General features: G+C 41.3%; 1 protein-coding gene across 1 annotated transcript in view; it reads left to right on the top strand.

Moving 5' to 3' along the window:
- The first annotated feature begins 10294 nt into the window (after positions 1 to 10294).
- atf7ip (activating transcription factor 7 interacting protein) overlaps positions 10295 to 14374 on the top strand; it is a 30358-nt gene continuing 26278 nt past the window's right edge. Inside the window, exon 1 of the mRNA XM_011474379.4 lies at positions 10295 to 10971. The gene's annotated coding sequence lies outside the window, so the exon portion shown is untranslated. The remainder of the gene's footprint in view (positions 10972 to 14374) is intronic.

Here is a 14374-nt window from a genome sequence, read left to right as displayed (position 1 = left end):
GGGGGGGGGGGGGGGGGGGGGGTCCGGGTCCCTACGGTGTGGGTTCTGGTCCTTGCCCCTGAGCGCTGGGCCCCGCTAAATTTCCAACTGTGGGCGAGACTGGTCGGGCCATGTTTACAACACCTCTTGTGGACCCCCTCTTTCCCTGGGTGTCCTCCTCCTGGTCGGGGACAGCTGGCCCCTGCCTTGCTCATTCCTGGACCAACCGTGGGCCGGGTGGATGGCTGCCTGGAGAACGGGGCGGGTCTCGCTTGTGGGGTCCTGGCTCTTACCTGGGGTTTGGGATGCCCAGAACTCCTGGGTGGTGGTGGGGTGCTTGTCTGGGACTGTGGGGGCTCTTCTGGGGAGGGGCCCCGCGTTGGGCCCTCCCAGCGGAGGGGCTGCTCTCCTGTTTGGGCCAGAGCTGCACTCTCTGCCCCCCCATACCTCCATGTCTCTGGCTCTGGGGGCCCCCGTGGCGGTCCTGTTGGCCCTGGCTTGGGTGGCGGATGTGATCACCCGGGGGGCAGTTGTTCTCTATCTGCTGCTGTGCGGGTGTTTGGGGGTCTGGCTGCCGCTGCTGCGGGGGTCTTGGTGTGGTGATGGGTGGGCAATCTCCCTCCTTTTTACATTCCATCATTCATTTTAGAGGAACATAAACACTCACTTGAGCACAGGTGTTAGCTCACCTTTGCACTAATATATTTCACACTAGTTGGTTTGAAGGCAAAAGTATGCGTGTGTGAACAGTATTTGTGTTGTGTACATGTTGACATGTGAACATTTTTGGAGCCAACAGGTGTGTTTTTAACATTTGAGTGTGTGTGTGGACAGGCCCCGCCCTTATGGACCTGTATTACATCTGAACCTCACCGTAACGAGTATAACAATCCAGAAACTTGTTGCTTTATGCTGCTTCATGGTTTTACCTCCCCCCTTTCTATAATCACCCTTTATCCCCCCTTCTCTAACATCCCTCTCTCTTTTTCCCTCCTTTCCTTTTCCATCCGGTCCAACACCAAAGATTTTCAAATACGATTAAAATGAATGAAGTTTGGCCTCGATTACAAAAGGGGTTTATTCAGACATACCTCTGGTTTGTCTGAAGATTCAAAACCCCTGTTGTTAAAGTAAAATATGTCCAACACAAAAGGCCTTCAGCTCTTATCTGTTTGCCCAGCTTTTGGACAGGACAAGGACAGGAAAAAAAAAGAAAAACATGGAATAAATAACTTCTTGGAAAACCGGCAACCTTTCTTATGCAACCTAGATAATAATATTTAAATTCTGATAACAAAATGGGAGGCAGATTTGAGGATCAGCACAGTTCAAAGCTTCTGGTCAGAGATTTGTCTAAACACCTTTAATTGACAGAAAGTCCAAACTTGCAACTAATCCAATTTAAAACTCTTCACAGAATTTACTACACAGGACAGAGGGTGTTCAAGGTGGGTCTCAGAAACAGACATTTGTGAGCAATGTGACAGTAATTAATTACTTGCATTTACTGTGGTTCTGCACACCTGTTAAGGCTCTCTAACAACAGGTATGTGCTGATCTATCAGTCTGGCTTAATGTTTCAATCATGGCTTCACCGTCACTTTGTGTGCTTGGTGACATGTGTGCCATCGATACAAAGGGAGGATTAGTATCTATCACTTTCATAACTCTTTGTGTAGCAAAAACAACAATTTTACTAAATTGGAACAACTAGAAATGTATAAATGTAGGTCAATGCAGGAATCAGCTGTTTATTCATAACAGCTTGGAAAAAATGTCACCCCAAAGTTCAAGTAACTTGGAAAGAAGTGAGTCTCTCTGGTCTCCCATAGTTAACTCACTTCAGCACCGCTGGTCGGGGAGGTCTGGTTCCTGGGCGGGATGCTGCGTGGTCTTCTTTGCTAAGGCGTGGGGGGGCATGGATGGCACGATTGGGTGGGAGTCTGGCTTGACTTGGGGGCTGAACATTTTGCTGGCGCCAGATGGGCCACCCATCTGCACCTGGGGTTGGGATCACTCTTTCTCTGGCCCGGGGACGGGAAGGGGCAACCATCTTGGGGCCCACGGTTGCTCCGGGGGACATCTTCCATGGCCGTGGGGTTGTTCCCTTCCTAGGCTGTCTGTGTGTGTGTGGGTGGGGGTGGGGGGGGGGGAGTCTTATAGGTATCGGACCTTGGAGGTTTGGCGGGTTGGGGTCTCCAATAAGGCAATCGTGAGGGTCCTGACTGGTCAAGCTGTCACAGTCCTGTCAGAGCCTGACAAACACTCTCGCAGGGGCGGCGCTTGGGTGGGGCCTGGGCTTGCCCCTGGGGCCAGCTATCTTTTGGCTCCTCTCTCTTTGTGTGGGGTAGGGGGTGTTAGGCCTGGAGGATTGGCTCTCCTTTTGATGGGGCCCCTGCCGTCACTGCCAGCAAGCAGGAGATGTCTTCTCAGCGTCCCACCCACCAATTTTAACTGCACCTTAGACATTTATGGCCTCTTAGTGGAAGGGTGTTTGGACATTACTGAGCAATCAGGCGATGTCCTCTCAGTGCCCTGCCTGCCGATTTTAACTGCACCCTTTACTACACACACCCCTTGCGTCTCAACAATCTCCACTCCATCACACACACACACACACACAAACAAACAAACAAACAAACGCACAAACAACAAAAGCCTTATACAAGGAAGGTGAGACCTCTGATCATCTGTCCCCTACCCCATCCCTGGTGGGGGGAACCAGACCCTCAGCAACAGGGGCTGTGTCCCTTGGGTGCTGGCTTCCCGGGCCGGGCGGACCCATCTTTACAGAGGGAGAGGGATCCCTGAGTTCTCTGGTGGGACCATGAACCGGTTATCATATCACATCCGGATGTTGGTCCTTGCCCTTGAGCGTTGGCCTCATCCAAAATTCCAACTGTGGGTGAGCCTGGTTGGGCAATGTTTACTACACTCCTCAGGAACAGAGGTGGGCGGCCCCTGACTTGCTCCCTTTCCAACCTCCCGCAGGGTGGGAGTGTGGTTGCCTGTAGCATGGGGTGGGTCTCCATGGGGGGACCACGGCTTTTGCCTGGGATTGGGGAGGGGGATGCCCATAACTCCCAGGTGGTGGCTCTCTGGGGATGGGGCCCTGGCGGGGTAGAGGACTATCCTCCTGGCTGGACTGGGACCTGCACTCTCTGTGCTCCTGTGCCACCCTGCATTTTGGCAGTGGGGTGGTTCTATTAGCCCTGGTCTGGGTGTCTGGCTTGACTGATTTTGTCGGAATCTACTATACCATGCCAATGTCGGGGGGGCCCTTGCTACTGCTACCGCTTCAGTGGGGATCTCGGTGTGGGGACGGCCGGGCACTCTCCTTTTTTTTGCACTCCATTATCCACTTCAGAAAACATAAACAACTGCCTGAGCCCAGGGGGGTATTCCAGAAAGCAGGTTATGCTAGCTCCCACGGTAAGTTTAAGGCTAAGGAAGTTGATAACCTCAGCTTTCGGTTCCAGAAATGGAGGTATGTTTCAGGGTAGGTCAAGTTGCCATGGCAACTCATGCTCTGAACATAACCTGGTCTGGAGCAGGTGTAGTTGAAGGTTACTTTGTTTACAGACAGGTGAAGCAGCATGCCGTGTCCATTTGAAGATGATTTAGTGGATGAAGAAGCTCAGATAATACTTTTTCCACCATGAAAGGGTGATAAGACCACGTATGGATGTTGGAAAAATAAACTTTTTTACTTTGATCTAACTTAATTATTTGCTTCAGTTAAGATAATTAAAAATCTTTTTTTTTGTTTAAGTCAGTTTAAAAATAACACGTAGTTTTCAGACAGTTATTTTGCTTTCATTCAAATTAATTCAATTAAGTAGGTGTAACTTTGGTGCTGCTGTTAGATCGGCACCGCAAGGGATTGTGGGATATCATTCCCTTTGCCTGTCTGGACGGATTTGGGTTTGTGTGGATTGTAGACCAAATGTGTTTAGTTGTTTAGCTGTTTTACTGTGTTTTACCGTGTTTTGCCAAATTATTTTGTCCTACTTTGCTCAAGTCTCTGCACCATGAGGGAGAGGGAGGAAGAGGATGATGAGTTTATATAGCACGTCCACAGTCTACTGGTATGTTGACAATGTCGGAAAATTCCTAAATGAATAAACATACAATGAACTTACTCTTTTGTTCTTTTTATTGTTATAAAAGTTAGGATCTGCCGGCTCAAACTTAGACATATGAGAGTTCAAGAATTTTAATTCATTACGATGGAAAAAAGATTACTTGAATTGGAGTAATATGACATTTAGTTAAATAAATATGTGAATTTGAGTTGTATTAACAACTATTGAGGTTTATAGATGCAAGAAATTAGGTTGAATAAATTTAACTCAATTACTTGTTAACAATAGAAGTAATTCATTTAAGTTGGCAAAATTGGATAAGTTATAAATATATATATATATGCGTCACATGAAAATGGAAATAAGATCAGAAACTCGTGCGTTTACTTTGTCTGTTCTTCTACTACAAGCAGAAACTCTTTCTTTTGCGGATGCAGCCGTATTACTTTTTTGATGGACGTATAATCTTCATACGCCGTCATGAATCTCAGACTCTGTCTCACTGAAGTATAGCGCTTTCTGTTTTTCTCCACGCGTTTCCATGGTGACTCTGGAAATCGGCGATCCATTGAGAATGTCTTTATGTACCTGCAGTGCACGTGCATTAACCCAGGGTTACCAAGTTGAGCGTAATTACGCCAACTCATATCCGGTCTTTTGGAACCGACATACCCAGAATAAGCAAGTTCAGGCGGATTTCAGCCAGAGTTCAGGCTTAATGTCAGGCTAGTTTAAACATGCTTCCTGGAATACCCCCCAGGTGTCAGCTCACCTTTGCACAAATAGTGTGTGTGACGGATTGAAATGCTTTACATGTTTTGGTTTGAATGCATATGTGTGCGTGTGAACTGTAGTTGTGTTGAATACATCTTGACATGATTGTATGTGAAGATATTTAGAGCCAACTGGTATGTTTGTAACACTTGAGTATATGTGGACAGGCCCCGCCCCTTTTGACAAACATTTACACCAGAGAGTAATGATAATAATCCATCTTGTTGCTTAATGATTCTAACCCCTCACCACCTCTGTAATCATACTCCAGATTTCCTTAACTTTTCCCCCTTTATCCCTTTATTGCCTTTATCCCGCCTCTCAAATATCCCTCCTTTCTTTCCTCTTCCTCTTTTTCATCCAGTCCAACCAAAAAAGGGATACAAATGAAATCAATTTACATGAAGTGTAGCCTAAATTACAAAAGGGGTTTACACAAATACACCCCTTGCGTGTCAGAAGATCCAGAACCCCATGTGGTAACAGTAAAATATGTCCAAACCAAGAGGCCTTCGGCTACTATCTGTTTGCTCAGCTGTTGGACAAAACAAGTTAAAAACTAAAAAAGATATATTACAAATGCTTTTTCCAAGATTAACATTCAAAGCAAAACAAACTGTTACAAAGCTAAAACTTAACTGAGGTTTAAGTGTCACAAACACATTGGCTGTACTCGTGTTTGACCACCCTCTTGAAATAGTTCATTAGTTATTTTCCATGACCTACATTGTTCTAAAATGTGGGTGGAGCTTGCCTTTAATGAAAAATCCTGGTTTTAGTTGGATCTATTGTCTCTTTTGTAATTATATTAATGTGATGGGATAAGTGACACAGTTAAAGGAACAAAAACTTCAGATCTTAAGTCATTTAATAGCATTTATGCAAAAAACATAAAAAAAAACTTTATTCCTGATTTACATTCCTGAGTCACATTGGCCTACTGGAGCCAATTCGAGAGGTTGTTGAGCAACAGGCAGGAAACAGCCTGGGCAGGTCACAAGTCCAACATACAGCGATAGAAAAACAACACACTTCTATCCCAAAATCAATTAAATTGTAACACAACAGAGCTAAGATTGACAAGCTTCAAAACAACCCTGTAAAAATAAATAAGATAAAAAATATTTTTTTCTATTTACATGTATTGGTTTTCCTCTATTGATACATTTTTTGGTCACTTTTCACACTGTATGTGTGCAGAAAGGTTGGGAAATGTAGTCAAAAACTGTTAAAACGTATAACAAATTACATTCTGATAACGATCTGCTATTAAGCCTTAACTTAAAATATTGATTCGAAAATTGATCAAAATGGAAACATGAAATTTATCATCAATGTTAAACAGAAAAAGACTGTCAAAATAAAAAAATCTGATAGCATTAGGCTCTATCACAGAGCTAACCTATTTGTTTTACCATCTACATTTGTTTACATATTAAACGTGTAGAGTTACAAATGTTTTGATACATGTCTGCTAAAGTTTTTTTTGGGTGTTTTTATGCATGAATTAAATGTTTATCTTTTCAACCCAACAACAGGGTGTAGCAGTTGCTCTAAGCACACATCTATTGTAGCCATCACACTGCAGAAACGACCGTTTGGGGGAGGGGCACACAGGAAGCCACCATTTGTTGCTTTCCTATTAAACGGGCATTAGAAAAAATACATTAAAAAATGATTAAAATGAAACAAAATTTTGGATAGATTTGTATATGTTTTGCTTTAGAACTTTAATCTTGAAGGATTTTAAATAAAAAAAATATTTGGAAGGAAGAATGAAAAAGATTTAAAATCCATGAGTGAGCAACATCCCTAAAAGAAAATAGCACGTTTTACAGCATAAAAGCACCAGGAAACAAAAAGGGACAGAAAAGAGGCAATTTCCACTTGATCTGCTGCACCCCGCAAAACCATGGTACGATCCAGTAATTTTCCAGGAAACAGGGCCCTCAGAATGTGGGTGGGGCCTAATTTCAACTGGCAGTTGTTAGCTGTTATAGTTTTTCAACACTCACTGTCTTGGTCATTTTTAGGTAAACCTAAAAAACCTTGATTGAAGTCACTGTTAAAAGAAATCTTTATAATCCAAGTCCTTCAGTGGAGTTGCTTCTTTTCGTCCACCATTTGTGGTGGGCACTTCTCTTGTTCAGGGCTCACATGTGTCTGTCATGGAGCTAATCCTGGTTCTCAGCAGACAATATGCAAAATAAATAAACTTGTCTAGAGTTCAACAAAAACAACAAAAAAGAAACAGCCAATCTTATTATTTTATATAGCCCTTTGAGAAAAACAAAGGGCACAAGAAAAACATTAATTCTTTTTGTCCACACTGAGCTGGTTCCGCTTTTTTTTATTCATTTTTTTAGTCCAAAATTTGATTTAGCTACATTTGATTCATTTAAGAAGATTAATTGATGGATTTTACTTTAGACACATTGTGAGTGGAACCTAAAATAAAAACACTAAACGCGTAATTTAACATTTTTACTTCATCACACTTCACAATTGTATTACATTCAGCATGTGCTATTGGTAGCTAGCCTGAATGTTCACATTTCATTGGTCAAGTCTGTGTCCACATGTGTGTGATGTGTTAATTCAATGTGTTGCTGCCAAAACACACAGTCGGCTGAACCAGCAGACTACAGAGGAGATCTTTTGGGGGAGGGGCACACAGGAAGGCAGTTTTTTTTTTTTACAGATGTTATCTTCTATATAGAACTTTAAATGAAACCAAAAAGAAGTCCAATTTGTCAACCCGTTTGTAATTCTTGAAGCTTTAAGACTGAGTTTGAAATGAGATAAAATTTCATACAACGAAAATGTTTAGAATTTTTTTTATCTTAATGCTTGTTATGTGAAAAATGCTAAACATTGAGATTTAAAACATAATAATAAAAAATGGGAGAGAAGACAAAAATTTGGCAAAGCTAAAAAGGCAACAAATGGATTTCCGCCCCCCTGTAGTCAGAATTGGTATGTCCCGGTATTTTTCCATGAGGCACTGTTCCATGATGTAGGTGTGGCCTATTTGTAACAGTAGCATTCAGCAGTTTTTCTTTTTGTGGTTATTCTTTTTTATGTAAAGTAAAAACAGTAAAAAAAGAAACAAAAAAAACCCCCAAGTGTTGGGAGGACTAGTGTGCAGCTACGAAACCAGGCGCTCAGAGCTCGGAGAACAGCAGAGACAGAAGTAGTGCTGAGCTGTTTGTATGAGACAATTTTTTTTTTTTTTTAAGTTAACGCTTTACGTCAAACTCCAAAGGTTTTCATGTCTGGGTAACTTTCTGTGCAATTTTAATATACCGCTCTGTGTTTTAGAAATACTTCTGGTAGTGTTTAATAACGTAATAAAAACAAAAAGATACCATTGGGGGGTACATTCAATCGTATCCTGCTTAAATTCACAGGAAATTTAGGCAAAAATAGTGTATGTTGAGTCAAACTACATTTCTATACTTTATTCCTTTTAGTTATATTGACCTCACTAGTTTCCTAAACTGTTAAATCAGTAAGAAATTTGGCATAAAGTGATTCATTTGTAGTGACAGCTGTTGAGGACTTTTTGCTAAGAATCGTCCAAAGGGGATTTGATATTCAATAACCCTTTAACACCTGTGATGTCGCCGGCGACACCGAAATACCACACGTTCTTTGACATACTGCACGTACATCTTTGACTGTTTACGCCGTTAACGTGACTCATCTGATTCTGACGCAGAGAAGAGAGGCCCTTCATATCGGCTCTGCACTTTACGAAGAGGAGTGTGGCATGAGGACGTAAAAGCGCTTTTTCTCCGCAACAGAATGAGCTGATTTACGTGGATTGCCAAAGACCGTCACTACCAAAAAGTATTTTTTGCTAGCGCTCCAGAATCCACTGGAATTAGGTTTAACGGTTGAAAAGTTAAGGTAGTCGAAAGAATGTAAACATAGGAACTAAAGCTGGGGTGTAAAACAGTTAGAGAAGCAGTGTAGATATAAGAAAAGTGAACAAGTTTAACCACGTTTTGGCAGAAAACATAAAGACTATTCACTTTTTGACTAAATGAGAATAGATTTTCATTAAAAAATATACGATATTCATGTTGTGTCATTTGCTGTATTTATTTAAAAAAGAAGGCAGAATCGTGTCGTCATCATTTTATCGTCCTTTGGGTTCAAGAGAGTCTGACATGTTTGCTTCACTTCGACAAAAGGAGAAGTAAAAAAATAATGGATGTAAACTATTATTTTTTGCTTGTAATTTTTTTTCCCAGCACTTTAGTATGAGCAAAAAAAGTATAAACACAACAGAATCTACGATTTCTTTTTCATGAGCAAACTTTTTTTGGGCAATTTCGAATACAGATCCCTGTTTTTGTGGCATGCAAGTGTTCCATCATTGGTAGTCTGTTGTGCACACAAATCTATGCTATGTAAGGCATTCTGACATGTTAGAAGTGCGTTGTTAGTGTGTAACTTATCTACCTGTAACAATGCAAGAAGCTCATAAAAAGGCACAGATCTAATCTGAAGGCTGCCTTCCCTTTGACTACCACTGCACTCCATGTCTAGTGTGCATGGTTGTGTGAGAGGAGAGAAACCACCAGGAAAGGAAGAGTGCAGCAATACACTAGTACTCCTAATCACATGTATTTTGTAGTAGGTACGTGCACGGCGCTAGCAATGACACAGACTGCAGTTGATGAGATGGTGGAAAGTATTTATTGAGTCCAGGAGCGGCCATTTTGACACCAATAATCAAAGCTACAGAATGTTCTCCCTCTGCTGGACTGATGTGGAACTACAACTTTTTTGATATAAAAGTGAGTCTACAAAATGGCTGTCCTGTGTGACAGAGATCAGAGGATAGCTACAAACAACATACCCCGTCCACGTGAGGGATTAGTTTCATTGTTCTAGTAAAACATAAAATAAAGCTGATCTATATTTTTCTGCGCTTAAATCTCTAAACAGGTAAACGAGGAGCAAACCCCGAAAAGGTTTCTTTAAATCTGCTGGATTAACCCACGGGGCAGTTCAAATTTAATATTAAATCCATATTATTTAACTGTTTGTAATGTAGGTTAGGTCCGAATTCCTCTCCTACTCTCTCCAGCTACTACAGAACTATGTAGTGTGGGACAATGGATTTTAAAGCAATTTGAACACCATGCTAACTATTTTTTTAAAAATGGTAAATACAACGTTGCAGATTCCTTTTTACAAAGACAAATTATTATTAATTTAAAAAAAATTGAAACACTTATTCTTTCAAATGAAAAATCGTTCAAACGCAGAACATCGTGGTCTACATTTGCCAATCTAGTGATCATCGACGTAGATTGGTTTACAGCAGTGACTTCTGGGATATTTCTCTAGCCCTGGATTTTGGATTCGGACAACTTTACAAAATGGGTGTCCATATACCCCCCCCCCCCCCTTTTTTTTAGGCTCTTCTTCAAGTAACTCCTCCCTCTGAATAAGTCCCTCCCCCTCAGCCGGGTATTAGTCTGTGAAGGAGAACTCGCTCACCCCTCCCTCCCTCCCTCCCTGCCACATGCTAATGTGGAGCTCACTCTAGTCTGTGCCTGCGCTGCTGGCTCAATGAGGCTCTAGCATCCTGCAGCTCAGCTTCTCCACACTGAGGTGCTGCTGCTTGAACACACCAACAGGGGTGAGTCCTCCTCAGCTAACCCGTACAAACCGACCGCTCAAGTTCTGGAGCCGTCCATACGTACCTCAGCGGCACTGGGCATCAACTTCAGCGCCTCAACTGGTGGAGAGGCTTTGAAAAAAGAACCCCAAGGAATACTGAAATTCAGGTCGCGACGCTCGGCGCGAGCGGCTGAGGTCTATCATCGTCCAACCCCCGCCGCAACGACTGCTGACGTCACACCAGTTTTATTTCTCTGCCTCGAAAAGAGGAGGAGCCTATTTTCGAGTTGATCCGACGGTCGGTTGAGACCGCGACCACCGCGATCCAGGCTGTGTGGCACAACCTCTACCCTTCTCCCGCCTGCATGTTAAAAGGAGAAGTTACTGTCACAGCAGATCCCTAACGGGTTCAGTAGATTTTAAAGGTGATAACAAAGAGAAGAGACGGAGCCGTGTGAAAAAAGCGGGAAGAGCAGTGGATAGCGCTCATCAGGTGAGTAACGGTACTGCATGTATGTAGCTTGTTAGCAAAACACCTCCTACCTTTTAGCTGTGATGTTTCTGCTTTTTTTGAAGCTGCAAAAAAAGTGGGCTCACAGACACTTGCATATAAGCACTATTTATGTTTTGATTTTTTTTAAGTCTGATTTTCTGTATTTTATTATAATTATTTTTATATTAATGTAGTTGTGGTTAAAACTATCGGAAAATGTTGCTAGCTAGCTAGTACCTGAAACTCGTATAAAAAAGAAATATTCATTTTTGATTTCACCCAATGAATCTAACTGTAAAATTATATTAGGTTTAGAATCGAACATTTCCAAAAGGTTTTATGATAAATTTGATTTTTGATTTTATCTTGAAAAAATTTGTAGAACTTTTTTTCTCATTTATTTATCGTTAAATCATTTTTACAATTGCCATGGTTGATGTTAAATTGTTTATTGCCAAAAATAGATTAGCAGACTTTATGTACTAAATTTGGCTAACAATTTTTAACAATATATATAAATTGAGTAGTTTGGCGATTAACTTTAATTATGATTTCGTAGAGAAATATTATTTTCTCAAATGCAAGTTTTCAGAATTTTTTATGTTGTAATGAAAATGCTGAATGTGTCCGCTGATAATTGCGTTGTCAACCGCTGCGTTGACAATGGAATTGAAACATCCTGCAAAGTAAATAAACATCGTTAAATAGATATAAATATTAATATGCACATAAATATGTATGCATCCTATGTGGTATTGGTCTTAAAAAGAGCACCAATTTTGCAGCGGTGACAGTAAATGTAGAGGTACAGAAAAGGTTGAGATTTATAAAACTTCATCCAAATGCAAAAGAAACATCAGGATTGTTTAGAATGTTCGCATAAAGACAAAGAACATTCTTCACAACAGTTAACTTACATAAAAACCTAAAAAAATAAACAAAAAAGGGGGATTACCCTGGAAAGACACAAAACCTAGCTAAACTACAATGGAAAAAGCTGCATCTACACCATGCTCCCCTCTTGGTTCAAAATGGTACAACCCAGTAATTTTCCATCCGCCACAATGCACTAGAATGTGGGTGTGGCCTAAAAGAAGTGTCAATCTGTGGTCGAAACGTGTTTTTTGTTGTTGTACAAAACTACAAAAACAGTGTGTAGCTGTTTGAACTCTAATGTAGTGATGTGTGTCAAGCTTTTTTCCTGCAGCAAAAAGCCTTTGAGTTAAATTACACACATTTTCAGATAGAAAAATCACAATCTATTCATTCATTTGTTGAAAAATAATCAAAGCTAGCAGTTCCAGATATTCTATCACTTTTTCTGAAACTGCTTTGGTCTTGGCTATATTCCCCTCCCCCACGTCTTTAGTTATCTGCCTTAATGTGGTGCATTATCCTAGCCTGGTGCTCTGGTTTTTTTATTTCTTTAAAGAGGAAGTACTCTTTTAAGTGGTGCCACCCACTTTTTAAAAAGCTGTTTTGTAAATTTTTTGTGAAAATCTTTGACATGTTCTAATGCGTCTTAAACAACAGGTGATCAATCTATGTGCAAAAGTTTACTACATTTGTGAACATAATTGTCTATATTCACACAAGGGAGATTTTTGTTTGTCAGCTAAACTGACACATTCGGTACAAAAAAGTTGTTTGTCAGGCCCACTAGTCTTGTTTTTACAGCTATGTTATCAAATTTAAACTAGCTGTCTATAGCTGCTAACCTGTGACCACTATGTGTATACTATCAAACTCATTTGCTTAAACGGCACTCTGGAAAAAATTGTGTTTCCTGTGTTTTTAGCATGTTTTTTGGCATTTTTCCAATTATTGAGGACGTATAAAATTAAGCCTAAAATAGCGACGAAGCAGATGAAAAAGATCCATTGGGAAAAAACCTGTGCAAACTACTTGGATCCGTGGACGTCTTCTTTTTCCTCGTCCACGTTGGCATCTGGTTCAGAACTGTACGCCTGGATAGCTCCACTATTGTTCACCACTTTTATTGCTCTGCTTATGTTAGATCAGGGTGTCGAGGGCTGTAAGGTATAGGGTTGTGCCGATGCACGATACCATCGTCCATTGTGATGCCACGGCCCCGCCACGTTGCGAGTCGACACCATAAGCCGCAGTGACATGTGCAAAATATCTTGATGGGATCAATGGTCGGATTAGAATCCAACCGTGTACATGGCACAGAAAAATGTTTTCAGAATATAACAAACGTTCACTAAGGTCACACTTTCGGTCGGAATAAATCATTCGCACATGCGCAGTAGGGTTTGAAAAACCGGAAGAGGATATAAGTTCCGCCGAGCGGCTATTTTTTTTCAAAAACTTTATTGAATGTAACAATTCAATACAAAACAAGGTTAAACAGCGCTGAGCGGCTATATACATTGACATGTCAGCTCGGTAATATACGAGACGATCTTCTAAACGTGCTTTTAATAATGTTACGGTTATTATGAAACACCTGTTCGCTCATCATTTGAATTTTAATTCGTGTGGTCAGTGCTTTTTCTGAATGGAGCCGGAAAGACGCCAGGATTCGCAGTATGCTAACACGGGCTAACAACATTAGCTTTGGGTGACGCTGCATCTTGGCTGCACGTAAACATGTGGGAATAACATCAGCCTTTATTTAGTCGGGACACGACTAAATAAAGGCTGATGCTGATACGAAACACAAATCCACGTGATTGTTTGAATTTTTTCTAAGGACTGAGCGACATTTCTGCTTTGAAGCTCAAACCGCTGTGAGTGCTGACGATCCGAGCTGTGCTCAGACACACACTTTTAGACCCGGTTCTGAGTTTGGTAGCTCGTACCCGTAAAGCTGCGGGACGGATCGCAGTCTTAAATCTCCCACACATACCGCTCATGTAACAAAGCATCATCCCCCCCCATCAAACACAAAGCTGTAAGTCCGCGCTCCGCCGGTCCACTTGACTAGTAAAATGCGGGAGCGGACCACTTCTCGTCTATTTTGTTTGTTACTTTTTTTGTTAAAGTCACTTCCCTCAGTTTATACTGGATGATCGCGGATGAGTCATTATTTGGGAAATAAAATAAATAAAGTAATAAAGTAATATAACGAATAGCAATTATATAAGAACGAAAAATGTAAAAAATAGCCCCCCCCCCCGACGATATCATCGTCCATCCCGATGGTTGACAGCAAACATCGTCAACGGCCAATTTAGGGGACATCGCCCAACCCTAGTAAGGTAGCAAGAGAGAATGTGAATAGATTGATTAAGGCGAAATGGGGGTGGGCTTACTACACGCCAAAGGTCCCGCCCACAACTCAAATGTGAATTTTTAACAACCTACTGCCGCTTTTCGGAAACTGTGTTCTAGAAGACAAGACACGCTTTTTATTTGGGCTAAAAACAGCTGAATAATC

The sequence above is a fragment of the Oryzias latipes genome, chromosome 1, assembly GCF_053564925.1.
Source record: "Oryzias latipes strain Hd-rR chromosome 1, Olatipes_Hd-rR_3.1".
NCBI lineage: Eukaryota > Metazoa > Chordata > Actinopteri > Beloniformes > Adrianichthyidae > Oryzias > Oryzias latipes.
The sequence above is the reverse complement of the archived record's forward strand: the minus strand, read 5'-3'. Positions and strand labels throughout refer to the sequence as shown.